Source organism: Phocoena sinus, chromosome 11 (genome assembly GCF_008692025.1).
Source record: "Phocoena sinus isolate mPhoSin1 chromosome 11, mPhoSin1.pri, whole genome shotgun sequence".
NCBI lineage: Eukaryota > Metazoa > Chordata > Mammalia > Artiodactyla > Phocoenidae > Phocoena > Phocoena sinus.
This window is the reverse complement of record NC_045773.1, coordinates 102,322,314-102,337,762: the sequence shown is the minus strand read 5'-3', so window position 1 is coordinate 102,337,762 and position 15,449 is coordinate 102,322,314.

Genomic DNA, 15,449 nt, shown 5'->3' with positions numbered 1-15,449 from the left:
GAGATTCCAGGCCCGCTCTAATGGGCAAACCTGAAGACCGAACAGCCACCCGCTTCAGCTCGATCAGATGTGCTATGACCAGTTTTCAAGCAGGAAAAGGCTGGGTACTGACAAGTTCATCTTGAAATTAATGCAGAAGAGAGACGTCCTGAAAGCTATTCATTACAATGTTCCTGATTATCCCTGCATGACGGTATTTCAGGTGATTTTTCATACTTTATTTTACAAAAGGAATAAAGTCATTTTCATAAGAAAAATAAGAAAAAAACAATGGAAATAAGGAGGAAGTACCCCAAGTTCTGAGTCAGAGACCTGACTTCAAATTCCGGCTCTGCCGCCACCAGCTGTGACCCTGAGAGAGTCCCATCCTCTCTGAGGGCCTCATTTCCACATCTCAGAATGGAGATAATAGTATTTACCTCCTAGGTTATCTGAAGCTTCAACTGCATAACTTATGGCACACGAGACAGCTGGAGCAGGGCTCGGAAAGTAGTAAAGACTTTTAAACATCTTAACACTCCCAAACGACCTGCCGGGGAGCAGAAGGTATTTACTTTACGGGCCAGTGACCGCCCCCAGCAAAGTCGGAGAAAGGCCATGTTCTCCCTCGCCCCCCAGGGCCTCCAAGACCCTGGCTTGGGGTAGGGGGCTCGAGGGAGAAGGGGAGGGGGAAGACCCAGCTGTGGAAGCCGAAGGGTGATGTCATATCTCCCATCAGATTGCGGCTCTCACAGCCAAATTGACATTCAGCCCAGAGAAGGTGTCTGAAGCCACAACAACTGTGCAGCCCCCGTCCATGCGCCGCCCCCCCCAGCCCTGGCCGTCCCACCCCGAAGCCCTCACCCAGAGGGGCAGTGGCGCAAGCCCATCTCTACTGTAAGCTGGCATCTGGGCTCTCCTCTGTGGGGCTCCTTGCTGGGGGAAGACATGGGGCGGGGGTACCGTGTGTCTCACCACGGGCGCCCTCTGTATTTGTTCTCTGTCTCCTGCTTGCTGCCGTCCATCTCTTTCCAGAAGTTGGCAGGTTGGCCGGAGGTGAATCCCCCTGCCAGCTCCTCTGTCTTTCCCATCTTCCGTTTAGATTCCTCGTGAGGGCCGGGAATCCACACTCGGCCCATCAGTAATGTCATCGGCAAATCCTTCCGCGCTCTCCTCCTCGCCTCCTTTGGCTGCCCCCGGGGCTCCAGCCTCCCTGTCTTCCCATCTCCCTCCTCCCGGGGCCCCAAGCTTTCCCTCCCTGTTTTACGCCTCCACTGACCATTTCATCACTGCTACGAACACTCAGATGCTTTACTGTGACATTGCCACTCTTGGGGCTTTCCCAGGGCTTGCAATTTTGTAGCAGAGAGGGATTTCCTACCTAAAGCAGAACAATGGCCTTGTTTTTAAAGGTAGCAAGCAGTAGGCTAAAAGGGTAAGGTATTCTAAAGGTGCTCAGCCCACGGCACTCACACCGAGAGAAGTGATTTTCCTGTGCACAGTTTGCCCCCTTCCCTTAACCAAATGTGCACAGGCCGTGGCCTCGGTGACGCTGCCTGGGCCTCCCTCCATGGCTTGTCGGACAGGTTCCCAGGTGCGTCCAGCAGGGTCTCCTCCCTCCCCGCTATGCACCGGTGAAGGATGGGCCGCAGGAGACCCTCTGGGCCTGGTCTTCACAGCAGCCCTGGGCCAGCCCCGCTCCAGACTGGAGCAATGGAAGGAAGGCAGACGGGCCGCCAAGCTCTGGACGCCTTCTCCTCTCCGCTGGTGGGAAGGCCTGTGGGATAAAGGCGACACCCTTCTGATGCCCTGTGTAGACACGCACGCCCAGGGCTCCAGTTTTCTCAGGAAGTAGCAAAGTGCAGCTGAGGGGCCTGGTGTCTGAGAGCGCAGGGCCTTCGTTCCAGCTCTAAGATGTACCTCGTTGCCATGTAACCTTGACCATCTGGCCTTCGGCTTCCTCCTCTGTGAAGCGGTGAAGACAACGCTGCTTGGCTAGATTTGCCGGGAGAACGGCTTAGAATAAAATCGGTAGACGCAGCACGTTTGATGGGCCGGGTGGGGGACGTGGGCGCAGGCACCGCTGAGCTGGAGGTGGGTGCTTGCTCCAGTCTGTGGTTTTATTGTTGTTTTTATCCCATCCACGCGCCGCCCTCGGGCTCGCCGCCTTTCCAATGTCCCGGAGCCGGATTTAGAATTTTTCAGCTGCCGTTCGAAAGGCTCCATCCGCAACCTCCGTGCTGCTCAGAGCGCTGCCCCGGGCACCTCCTGCCCCTGCTCGGGGTCCCCTTTGCATCAGTTCCCTAAACCACGAGGAGCGCAATCGACTCCCCGGAGCCGCGCAGGGCCTTCCCGAGCCGGTCCCAGGCCTGTCCTGAGAACGGGGCTGAGCCGGGCCCAGCAGGTCCCGCTGGAATGTTCGGACGGCTCACGTCCAGAGTTGGTCCTGCCTCTATCTTCTGTGGGAACAGATTTATGCCTGCACCCCACTGGCTAGAGCTGCTTTCCCTGCTGGCTGGGACACGGGTGGCCCTGCTGCTGACCCCTCCCCACCCTGGCCGCTGCCTTGGCCGCCAGGGCCCTTGTGTCAGCAGATTTCTTTCCAGATGTCCACCTGCGTGCGTCCATCAGACCACCTGACACGGTGCCGGGGTTGCTCCCCTCGCTGGGTAAAGCTTCCGCGGGCTTTCTCTGAAGCAGCTGGGGGCGGGGAATCTGCGGAGGAATGGCGCTTTGTAAATCAAAAAGTAATAACGGAGCGCAGGCTAAGCGCTGGAGGCTGGACGTGCCTTGGCATCCCCGCCGGCGCGGGAGCCGCGGGGCGCTAGCGAATGACCACACTGCCCCCTGGTGGCCAAGCTGAGCTAGCGCCCGAGGGTGCGCGCGGACCTGTGTTACCACGAAAACCCCATAGGAACCAAAGCGGAGCAATCAGAATTCCCCAGGAAGCGTTCAGGCTGGGAAGAAGCACAGGCGAAAACTCCCATTTTTTAAGACTCTGAATTTTTTTTGGTCCCCCAATAGCGAACCGAATTTCTGAGTAGTTCAGAGCTCACTAAAGAAGCCTAGACTTTTTAGGGCATTTTATAATGCTGCTTTTCATAAACAAAGTATTTAAGACATTGCTATCTCTGTTAATAAGAGTGACCAAAAATGCTTGTGAAACTCTAAAAGGAATGAAAGTCTGTGCTTCCTTTGCATTACGTAAAAATGCCAGGTTTTAAGTTTAATTATTCAGACTGGGAACTTCACATCTAACCTCTGAGTTTAGGTTCTTTCTGAGCCAGAAACCTGGCTTCTGCTCCCATCCACACGCCCGTGAGAACGGCATGCGTGACATTGGATGTGTAAGCCAAGCTTGAAGAAGTCTGCCCTCTAACAGAGCATTTCATTAAAGTTTCAACCACTCGCTGTAAACATCTCCAGTCTAGACTGAAGAAAAAGCTGAAGCATATCTGGAAATCGGGGTGGAGTATCGTAGTCCAAGAAGGCATACTCCTTCTGGTATTTTCCACTCTCTCGACGATTTCTTCATAACTGGAAGAATCCTGTTTCCCTTTCCACCCCATTATTGTGTGAGAAAGATTAGTACGATGGATTTTTATAAAGCACTTTGAGCTTCTTTCAAGGGAACAGCTTCGTGAAAGGAACTTCAGTCAGGGAGGAAAAACGCGACTGATATGTAGGTATGTGCTCCCAAAGGAGAAGTGCTCTAAATGTTATGGCTCAAATCTGCCTTAAAAGAAACGGATATATCAACCTCAGGGAAGCACGCAAGTGGCCCCGTGCATTTACTTCATGGTGCTTACACACCTGGTGAATAGAAATGCTGGTCTGAAAGAAGTGATGTTTTCCAACGGAGCTAGAAGTATCACAGTCAGAAAAAGTAAAACCCAGACAAACACAGAGAAATATACAAAGGCCCAAAGTGTGTGAACTGGGTGCTTTCCCTCCTCAGATCCAGGAGAAACTGACCGGAGGCCTCCATGCGCAGAGAAAGAGAGGCTACTGTGGCAGCAGGCGGGCGCCACCCCTGCAGCGAGGTGGGAAACCGTCTCCCCCTCGAGGGCTCTTCTTTCCCTGGTCTCAGTGCTGCTTCCTTCTTTTTTTAATTGTGGTAAAATGCACCAAAGGATAATCTACCATCTTAACCACTTAAAGTGTACAGGTCAGTGGCGCTAAGGCCATCACCACCATCCACCACCGGAGCTCTTTTCTTCTTGCAAAACTGAGACTCCGCCCCCATTAAACGCTGACTCCCCTCCCCGTCCCGCCAGCCCCTGGAAACCACCCTCCTACTTTCTGTCTCTGTGAACTCGAGTACTCCAGGGACCTCGTACAAATGGGATCATCTAGTATCTGTCCTTTTGTGACTGGCTAATTTCACTGAGCATGTTTTCAAGGTAGAGCCTGTGTCAGAATTTCCTTCCTTTTTAAGGCCAAATACTATTCCATTGTGTGGATGGACCACGTTCCGTTTGCCCATCATGCAGTAGCAGATGGGGACCACGTTCCGTTTACCCATCATGCATTAGCAGATGGGGACCACGTTCCGTTTACCCATCATGCAGTAGCAGATGGGGACCACGTTCCGTTTACCCATCATGCAGTAGCAGATGGGGACCACGTTCCGTTTACCCATCATGCAGTAGCAGATGGGGACCACGTTCCGTTTACCCATCATGCAGTAGCAGATGGGGACCACGTTCCGTTTACCCATCATGCAGTAGCAGATGGGGACCACGTTCCGTTTACCCATCATGCAGTAGCAGATGGGGACCACGTTCCGTTTACCCATCATGCAGTAGCAGATGGGGCGCTCCCACCTTTTGGCTACTGTGGATAATGCTGCCGTGAACACGGCACTTTTTTGAGTCCTTGCTTTTTATCCTTTCGGGTGTATAGTCAGAAGAACGAAATTGCTGGATCATATAGTAACTCTACGTTTAATTTTTTAGGAAATAACTGTACTGTTTTCCGTTACAGCTACACATTTTACATTCCCACCAACAGCGCACGAGGGCTCCAATACACCGGCTTTCTGTTTCTTAGATGGAGGCTCCAGATGGGTTTCAGGTGACAGGGCTGTCACCCTCTGATCAGTGAGACGCTCACAGCCCCTGCCCGGGAGTTTTACAGAAGGTGATTTCTTTTCACAGTGTCTCAGAAGAGAAAGTGGTTAGTGGGCTTCACTCACCACGGACTGGCGATGGTCCCTCTCCCCTCTGCCCCTCCACCCCCAACTTCTCCAGCCCTCCCCCCACAAAAGGACCTTGGGAGCTGGTGGAGGGAGGACCTCCAGGACTTGGGGACCCTGGAGCCCATGTGACCCAGTGCCTGGGGGGCACCTAGGGAGCAGCAGCCGCCAGGCTGGACCTCCCGCCGCCTCACAAGGCCCCGGCACCCTAAACGTATCAGCCTTGAGGTCCAGGGCCCAGTGGCCACCTGGTCGGGGGCCTGTGCTGATATGGTTCCCAAGGGAACCTGGGAATGAGGAGAGACCCCAGATTATAAGGGAACAAGACCCTGATAGACAGAAATGACCCCTGGGAAGCTGCTGTGGCCCCAGCCAGGTCTGGGAGTGAGTGGGATGGAAAGTCACCCCAAAGAGCCTGTTTACGGCCAGCGCTGACCTCCTCAGGCACCATGTGTGTGAGACGGTGATTGCAAACCAGCTGCTCTCAACTGGCCATTCTCATCACTGGCCTTTGATTTGCACTTGATTAATTTTATTGTACGGACAGAGAATTATAAGCCCAGACTACTGCTGTGGTTAGGAGATATACACAGCTTCCCGTGAAAGCTATCTGCCTGCTTTGGTGTTTGAATATTTAAAACAAGATAAAAATAATCGGAAGGGATCATCTCTTTTTTCACTTCTCAGCACTCATCTTTACTCCCTCAGTTTCTTACTGAAAAGTCTACGTTAACTCTGCAAAGTGTTGCAAATATAAACAAACCTCGGTTATGGACCCATTTCAAAGGGCGGCAAGTGGCGGCACCGGGGGAACCACGCATCCCACTGTCATGGGGACTGTTCTCTTAGGGATGGGATGGAATTCCATATACGGTTAGAGCTTCCCCAAGTGAAGACCATAAGAGTGGACTCAGTGAAACACACCTGAGAAATAAACGGAGTCACGTTACTCAGTAAAAACCCAAGTTGTCATCTTTCCTACAGTTAGACTCATTCCCCGGGTTTCACGGTCCTGCAGCTTCTGCTTTTACCCCCGTTCCTTCCGCAGTGAGTGGTCCCTGACCTTGATACACGTGAGGACCACCGGGGAGGTCTTGACGAGCTCAGGGCCCAGGCTGCCCAGAGGGAGGGATGGCAGTGGCCAGGGTAGGGCCGGGCAGCAGGTGTGAAGGATCCCCAGCCCACTGGCAGATGCAGGCCGGGCTGCAGACCACCGCACGCAGAGGGAGTGCGCACGACACCTGAGAGCTGCGGGGGGAACTGCAGCAGCAGGACGCTTCCCAAGAGAGGACGTGTCGAAGATTCTTTGGTTCAGGTGGCCTCGGAGAGAAGCGTGGCTTTTTAGGCAATCTGAAAGTAAAGCAAAGCACAAAACAAACACATCAACACACGTGCGAAACCAAAGCCGAGAGTGGAGTCTTGTGAACCCCCTTTTCACCCAAAGACTTTCCTCCTCCAGCCTCACTAAAAATGCTCTCTAGGTGTGACTTTTCACTAATTCGCTACACAGAGTAAATGACCACAGAGAACCAGAGTGATGCCCTGGAGCTCTCGACCTTGATCCCTCCCCGCCGTGACCCCAGTACGCACATGCACACGCACCCATGCAATGCACACACGTGTATACATGTGTGCACACAGGTACCCAGACACACGCACACACTCTCACATACACACGCACTGATCACCAGAGTATGAATCTTCATGTTCCTTTCCAGCCTTAAGTTAGCTTTCTTATTGCCTTTTAAAAACCTCTTCCTCTTTCCCTGAGAGTCGCTATTTCCCAGGGCCCTTCCACACTTCTAAAAAATAAATCTACAAGTTCTTTTGATTTTAGAGAATCTCGTTTTTAAAAAATACAGAGAAATAGATGAGGTCGTAGAAATAGCAAGCACAGGAGATAAAAATATAGAAAATTCTGGGACCATGGCTCCAACACTCCTAATTGCCTTTTCTAGGATGTTTGGAAACAGTCTCCAGGCTCTGGCTTCTGGCTGTGTTTCCCAGGAAGCTAGAGTGCCTCAGGGCTTTTTATTCCTGAGGGTGAAACCCACACGTTTCCCAAGGCCCCCGGCACTCACGTAAGTCCAGTGTCACGAGGCCCCTTTCTCAGCACCTCGCTGAGGGCTCTGAGCCTTAACTTCAAAGACCAACCCTACCAGGGCAGAAACGAACGGGGAGGGAGAATCGAGTGATGTGGGGTGTTTGCTGCCTGCTCCCCGCACACGGGGGACACAGGGAAGGCTTCCTTCCTGCAGACTCCAAGTGGGCTGAGCTGGTGGAGGGAGAGACTTGAGCGCACAGGAACTTCCAGCCCTTGCCAGTTAAGCCAGTTATTAAGTCTGGTAGAGATGGTTAGAGGCTCATCAGCTTAAAAGAACAAAATATGGGGCCATGTTGAATAACCGACGAGTAATGTCAAAATGCGACAAAACACTAATGTCAAAATGTGCCACCAGCCTGTCAAAATTTCAGGTTGCTAATGTATCTTTCAGAGCAGGTGTTCCAAGCTCTTGGGAACACGTGGCCTGGGGGAGCACCCACTTTCTGGGAAGGCTCGCCCCAGCTCTGCCAGGAGTGGCTCGACTCGGTGATTTAGCGGCTAGGGCTTCAGATCTTCAGGGGTCAATTAGCGGTGGTAACATCTACCTAGGTCGATGCTTCCCCTAAGAATATTTTAGGACATTGCTCACCAGCAATCACATCTGGACAACCAACACCCGAAAGGGTGCTCAACATCGTTACTCGTCAGAGAGATGCAGACTTGAGCCACACTCAGATGGCACCAGTCTCCTCAAGGAATCAAGGCTGGCTCGACCCACAATCCTGAGGAAGGGGAGCAGCTGGGATTTGTCTCCTACGGGGGGGCACACAATGGTACAACCCCTTTGGAAAACCATGTGGTCGGACGGTAGACTTGTGTGCACCTATGTCCCGGCATCCCACGCTTGGGTATTTACCCAAGGGAAAGAAACCATAAGTCCACGAGGAGACTCAACACCGACACTCAGAACTGGAAACACCTCGAACGCCCTTTGGCTGCTAAATGAGTGAACAGAGTCTGGAATACCCACGGGATGGGCCATCCTGCTCAGTGACGGGAAGGAACAAAAGATTAGCACAAGCAATGCAGAATGAAACACTGCTGAGAGAAGGAAACCGACTTCCTTCACAGAAAATGGCATCTTGCTTGATCCCATCCATATGGAAGTCCAGAAAAGGCGAGACTGTAATGACATAAAGGTAGTCAATAGTGGCCAGGGTTAGGGTCAGGAGAGGGGATGGCCTGCAGAGGTCAGGGACGCGTTTAGGGTGATCGTGGCAATGGCTGGGGAGAAAGCTAACAGAATTCATCACGCCGCGCTCTGCAATGTGTGTGAGGTGCACCGTGTGTGCGTTTCAAATACCTGAAATTTATTATGTGTAAATAATGCCTCAGTAAGGCTAGAAAAAATTAAATCCCCCACCGACATCCTTTCCAGTACTGTCATGGCGACGTTATCCTGGGGGCAGGCTAGGCGGGGTACCTGCTGGTTCCCACTCGCGGCCCACATCGCACACTCACGGGACAGGTGGCGAGTTTAGGGCTCAGTCCCTGCGCTTTCTCGGGTGATAGCTGTTTTCCTTTGGGACAGAGGCTGGTGGCAGAGCGGCTCTCAGGTCCCCTTGCTGTCTCAGGGGGCCCTCCGTGGGGTGGCGGGGCCCTGCAGGGAGGGATGGTGCGGGCTGAGCAAAGGGGCCGGTCGCAAATCCAGTGCGGGTACGTGCAGCGGGGAAACCATCGCAGGAAGGAGCCTTCGTGCTCCCGTTGCGTCAAAAATAAACACAAGGCCGTCTGTTCATTCAAGTGGCGGGTGGATGGTTGATTCAAGTCTATTGACCTTCTCTTGCACTTGATCGAGTGGTGGAAGTGACCTGGGCAGTGGTCGAAGTGACCTGGGCAGTGGTCGTTTTGCCTCGGGACGTGGGGAGGGTCTGTTTAGTTTGAGTGATTTTGAAAGCAGGGCCTGAGGCGTGACTTTGGACGCAGTGGTTTACGGGGAAAGCCATCCCATGAAGGAGTGAGGGGAAGAGAGAGGAGGACCTAGAGGCAGCGGGGTCTATGGAGACCGTGTTATTGGGAACGGGCTGTGCTCCCCTGGGGGCTCTGAGGATGGGGGAGGGTGAAGCTCAGCCCCCGCCTCCCTGGCGGGCTTTGGGCATTTCTTTCTGATCCAGCTCCCATTGAGGGTCCCCTGGGGTTTTCGTCCAGGGCTGTGGACGAGGTCACTTTCTGTGGCTCAGGAAGAGGTCCTGCACCTGGAAAGCCAGGTGAGGGCTGGGACTCGCCCCTGCAGCTGCCCTGAGCCCAGGTGTGTGGCACCAGCTACAGGTCAGAGTTCAAAGAAGGGCACCGGCAGCAACAATCCTTCTGGCCAAAGAGAACCCAAGCCCCCCACCCTCTGCGACGCTACAGGGGCAGGGGGTTCATCCCGCAGGGCACTTTGGGTGCCCCTCCGTGCTGCGCCAAGTCGCCACTGGCCCTCTGGTCCTGTGTCCCTGTCACGGTGTGGGTCTCCCTGACTCTGGAAGAATCAGAGGTGTGAGACTGTTGTCACGTGCCTCTCACCCTAAGACTTAGGCTAAACCATCGCACAGACAAACACGGGGAGAAGGTTTAACTGCTTCACTTTATTGGTGTCCAGTTCCTCCCAAGGAAGCCGGGGTCACACTTCCTGCCCTGGGCCCTGCACCTGCAGTGAAGGTCCCGCATCTAAAAGGTGCACTGGGGAGAACCTGACACCCCAGCCTCACTCCTGGGGCCGGTAGATGGAGTGTGCACGTCAGTAATAAGGGCTCCGGGCGGCCGGACGCTTTTGCCAAAGGCCTGACGGATCGTCTGGGCTTTTTGAACTTTTCTTTGGAGCCGGGGGATGACCAGCTGGTTTCTGCCATTTTTGAAGCATCAGCTGAATGCACCCGGCCTGCTCTGCGGAGACCACTCCACCCTGGGGCTCTGAGGAAATGTGTCTGATTCTCCAAGAAGCTCACATCCTGGAACAAAACCCTTGTCCTCTTGAAGGAGGAGAGCCAAAGCCCCCGAGCAGCTCACAGAGGGGGAACCAGAGGCGAGAGGCGGAGTCCAGATAAGCTCTTAGTAACAAACACGTTTTGTTAACAATGGTGTTTCCCTGCATCACGACTTTCCAGGACCTGGCTGCACACTTTGGGTAACTGCGAGGCCAGCCTATCCCCAGAGCATACTTGACACGGAACAAAAACCACCTGCACTAGTGTAAAGAGTTCCAGAATGGCTGACGGATGCGAACAAAGCTGTACAGTGGGAGGAGGAGTGAGAACGTGACAGAGCATCTTCCTTTTGAACGACAGACAAATCCTAACACAGAGATGACAGGTAAGTGTGCCGCACAAGTCACAAGCTGAGAGGCACGTTTCCTGTGAACGATTACCTGGTAAACACTGGCCTGGCTGAGAAGGCTGGGGTATCAGGTGAGCCCCCAGGAACATCCACGTCTGCAACTTAGAGTTTTGGCCCTTCGGGGCAGGTGCTACAAGGCAGCACATACCCCACCTATGTGTGTGTGTGTGTGTGTGTGTGTGTATGTGTGTGTGTAACTTCACGCAGAATAGAAAACAATACCAGTGAACATGGGCATAAAGAGAGTTTCTTTATGGTGCCGTTGGTGCCATTGGGCCATCACGTGTGTCAAAGGAGCTTCTCCTCGGTAAACCCTCGGGAGAAGATGCATTGTTCACAATGGAGAGAATTTCAGAGTCTCTTGAATGGGCTCTTTGGCCTTGTTTCTTCCCTGCCCCGTGATGTGGGGCCATCCTTACCAGACCAGCGCGCAGCCTGTAAACAGACAGTGGAGACAGTAGAGGGGGAGCGTGTCTCACTGTGGCTTTTCGGATGTAGAAGGGCCTTAGGGTAAACCCCGACCTGTCAACATTCAAAGCAAGTGACCTCACCGTTACCTCGCTGTAGAAGAATCAGCTCCCTGGTGTGGAGAGTGGCATTAGAGCCCAGACTCCTACAGAGAGGAAGCTAGAGAATGAGGGTAAGTCTCAGCACAGGATCACTCACAAATTATCTGCTTAGTTAATGGTGATAACTGTGGACATGGTGTACCAGATGGCTTTGCACGCACATAAGCACCAACATTTATGCCGACTGAAAAAAATGCACAACGTGAGAGCTGTGAGCCAAGTTTTATTTGGGGCAAAATGAGGACTATAGGCCAGGAGACAGCATCTCAGAGAGCTCTGGGGAGCTGCTCCCAAGAGGTAGGGGGGAAGGTCAGCATATATGTGACTTTGGTGAAGGGAGTACATGCAACCAAGCACACATTTTTGCACAAGTTTTCTGCTGGTCACGAGGAGCAGACGTCACCATGAAGGATTTTAGTGCTTTTCTAGATACGAGGAGACGCAAGAACGGGGCTCATAAAAGCTTCTCCGGAAAATATCTAACTACCTAAAGGCCTGCTCTGCCAGTTTTTCCCAGAGCACAGGGCGCCTCATTCCTGATCTCCACCCCGAACTCCTTTCAGGGTGTATTGAAGGTCAGTGGTCACAGCAGGTTGTGATTTAATCCTTATAGAGGCAGGTAGCAAGTGCCCACCTGTACTGGCACCTGGATGCCTCCTTGGGACCAGGCTGCTTCTTTGGGCAGCACATTAGAAAGTCATTTTTAAATGGTACATGAGAGCATAAAACTCAGTAACACTGCTATTCCATGGGTTGTATCCAAGGGTGTATAGCCATGAAGGGCTTAATCCAGTTTTGCCTGCCAAGACCCCCACTGAGTAGATCCCATATGCAGTGCCATTAGGAGACAGCTGGGTATTTTATTTCATGATGCAACCTTGACGGCCTCCCACTTGTATCACAGACTTCCTTGGGGTTACAAATAAAGCAGTACTTAGGGAAATTATTCACACTAAATGCCTATAGTAGAAAAGAAGAAATAATTCAAATCAATGGGCTAAGCTTCCTCATCAAGAAATTCTTTTAAAAAAGAGAAAACTGAACCCAAACTAAAGGAAAGTAAAGAAATAATAAAGATAAGAACAGAAATCAATTAAATAGAAAAGAGAAAATTAATAGAGAAGACTGATGGGGGAAAAAAGCTGGTTCTTTGAGAAGATCAATAAAATTGATAAACTTCAAGTCAGATTGATCAGGAAAGAAGAGACAAGATACAAATCGGGAATGAAAGAGGTGGAATCATCACAGATTCTAAACATATTAAAAGGATTATACGGAAATATAACCAACATTATGCCAATAAACTTAGAAAATAGACAAGTTCTTTGAAAGGCACTAACTACCAACATTAACTCAAGAAGAAATAAATACTCTGACTATTTCTATATTTTTGAATGAAATGTGAAGTTATAAACCTTCCCAAAAAGAAACTCCAGGTAAGATAGCTTCACTGGTGAATTCTACCAAACATTTAAGGAAGAAATAACATCAATCCCTCATAAATTCTTGCAGAAAATTGGGAGAAGGAAATACTACCCAGTTTATTCTGTAAGACCAGCATTCCCATGAAACCAAAAGACGTTACAATAAAACTACAGAATATCTCTTATGAACATAGATGCAAGCATTCTCAATAAGGTTTTACCAAACTGATTCCAGGAATATACAAAAGTATAATAAATTATGACCAAGTTGGGTTTATCCGAGGAATGCATGGTTGGTTTAATATTTGCAAATAAATCACTGTAATTCACACATTAATAATCTAAAAAATTAGTTAATAATATAGAAAAGAAAAGCCATATGATCATATAAATACATTTTTTAAGTATTTTTAAAATAAATTTACTTATTTTGTTTAAATTTATTTATTTTGTTTATTTACTTTTGGCTGCATTGGATCCTCGTTTCTGCGCATGGGCTTTCTCTAGTTGCGGCAAGCAGGGGTTACTCTTCATTGCGGTGCATGGGCTCCTCATTGCAGTGGCTTCTCTTGTTGCAGAGCACAGGCCCTAGGCACACGGGCTTCAGTAGTTGTGGTACACAGGCTCAGTAGTTGTGGCGCATGGGCTTAGTTGCTCCGTGGCACGTGGGATCTTCCCAGACCAGGGCTCGAACCTGTGTCCCCTGCATTGGCAGGTGGATTCTTAACCACTGTGCTACCAGGGAAGCCCTTTTAAAGTATTTTTAAAAGAAAACCCAATGTCCATTTCTGATGAAATCTCTCAGAAAACTAGGAATAGGAGGAAAGTCCCTCAACCTGATAAAAGCCATCTATGAAGACTGGAGAGCTAACATTATACTTAGTGTTGAAGGGTTGAATGCTTTGTTCCCTAAGATCAGGAGCAAGACAAGGTTGTCTGCTCTCACCATGCCTTTCAATATTGTACTTATTGCCAGTGCAATAAGATAAGAAAAGAAATAAAAGCCATCCAGATTGGAAAGGAAAAAAGTAAAATTGTCTTTATTTGCAGATGACATAAACATATATTCAGAAAATTCTGTGGAATACACAAAAATCTATGAATATTATTGAGCTCAGTAAAGTCAAAGGATATAAGATCAATCTGAAAAACTCAACTTTATTTTTATAATAGCCAATAAACAATCAGAAACTAAAACTTTAAAAATACATTTACCATAGTATCAAGGAACATGAAATACTTAGTGATAAAATCTGACAGAAAGAGTGAGAGACCGGAATACTGAAAACAATAAAACACTGATGAGAGTAATTAAAGAAGGTCTAATTAAATATATGAATATACTGTGTTTATGTGTCAGAAGACTCAGTATTTTTAAGACGTCAGTTCTCCTCACGTTAATTTATAGGTTCAATGAAATCCCAGTCAAACTTCAAGCAGACTTTCTTTGAAGAAATTAACAAACTCATTCAAAAATTCATATGGAAATGTAAAAAATATAGAATAGCCAAAACAATTTGAATAATAAAAATGTTAGAGGACAAATAATACATAATTTTTAGACATTATAAAACTCTAGTAATCGAGACAGTGTGGTCTTAGCATCAAGATAGACAAATAGATCAATGAAACTAAATAGAGTCCACACTACACAAATATGTTCAACTGATTTTAGAAAAAGTCAGTGCAATGCAAAAAGAATTTTTTTTAAGAAATAGCACCCAAACAATTGGATATCCATAAGCAAGCAAATAAACAAACATTTATCCACACCTGTAGCACATGCAAAATTAACCCAAAAAGTATTATGAATCTAAATGAAAACTTTAAAATAATAAAAGTTCCAGAGGAAAACAGAAGAGAAAATTTTTGTGACTTTTGGTTAAACAAAGGTATCTTAGATATGGCATCAAAAGCATGATACATAAAAAAATAAGTTGATGAATTGAACTTCAAAATTTAAAACTTCTGCCATTTGAGGATTAAAGACCTAAATGTAAGGCCAGACACTATGAAACTCTTAGAGGAAAACACAGGCAGAACACTCTATGACATAAATCACAGCAAGATCCTTTTTGACCCACCTCCTAGAGAAATGGAAATAAAACCAAAAATAAACAAATGGGACCTAAGGAAACTTAAAAGCTTTTGCACAGCAAAGGAAACCATAAACAAGACCAAAAGACAACCCTCAGAATGAGAGAAATTATTTGCAAATGAAGCAACTGACAAAGGATTAATCTCCAAAATTTACAAGCAGCTCATGCAGCTCAATATCAGAAAAACAATCAACCCAATCCAAAAATGGGCGGAAGACCTAAACAGACATTTCTCCAAAGAAGACATATAGATTGCCAACAAACACATGAAAGGATGCTCAACATCACTAATCATTAGAGAAATGCAAGTCAAAACTACAATGAGGTATCACCTCACACCAGTCAGAATGGCCATCATCAAAAAATCTACAAACAATAAATGCTAGAGAGGGTGTGGAGAAAAGGGAACCCTCTCGCACTGTTGGTGGGAATGTAAATTGATACAACCACTATGGAGAACACTATGGAGGATCCTTAAAAAACTGAAAATAGAACTACCATACGAGCCAGCAATCCCACTACTGGGCATATACCCTGAGAAAACCATAATTCAAAAAGATTCATTTACCACAATGTTCATTGCAGCTCTATTTACGATAGTCAGGACATGGAAGCAACCTAAGTGTCCATCACCAGATGAATGGATAAAGAAGATGTGGCACATATATACAATGGAATATTACTCAGCCATATAAAGAAACGAAATTGAGTTATTTGTAGTGAGGTGGATGGACCTAGAGTCTGTCATACAGAGTGAAGTAA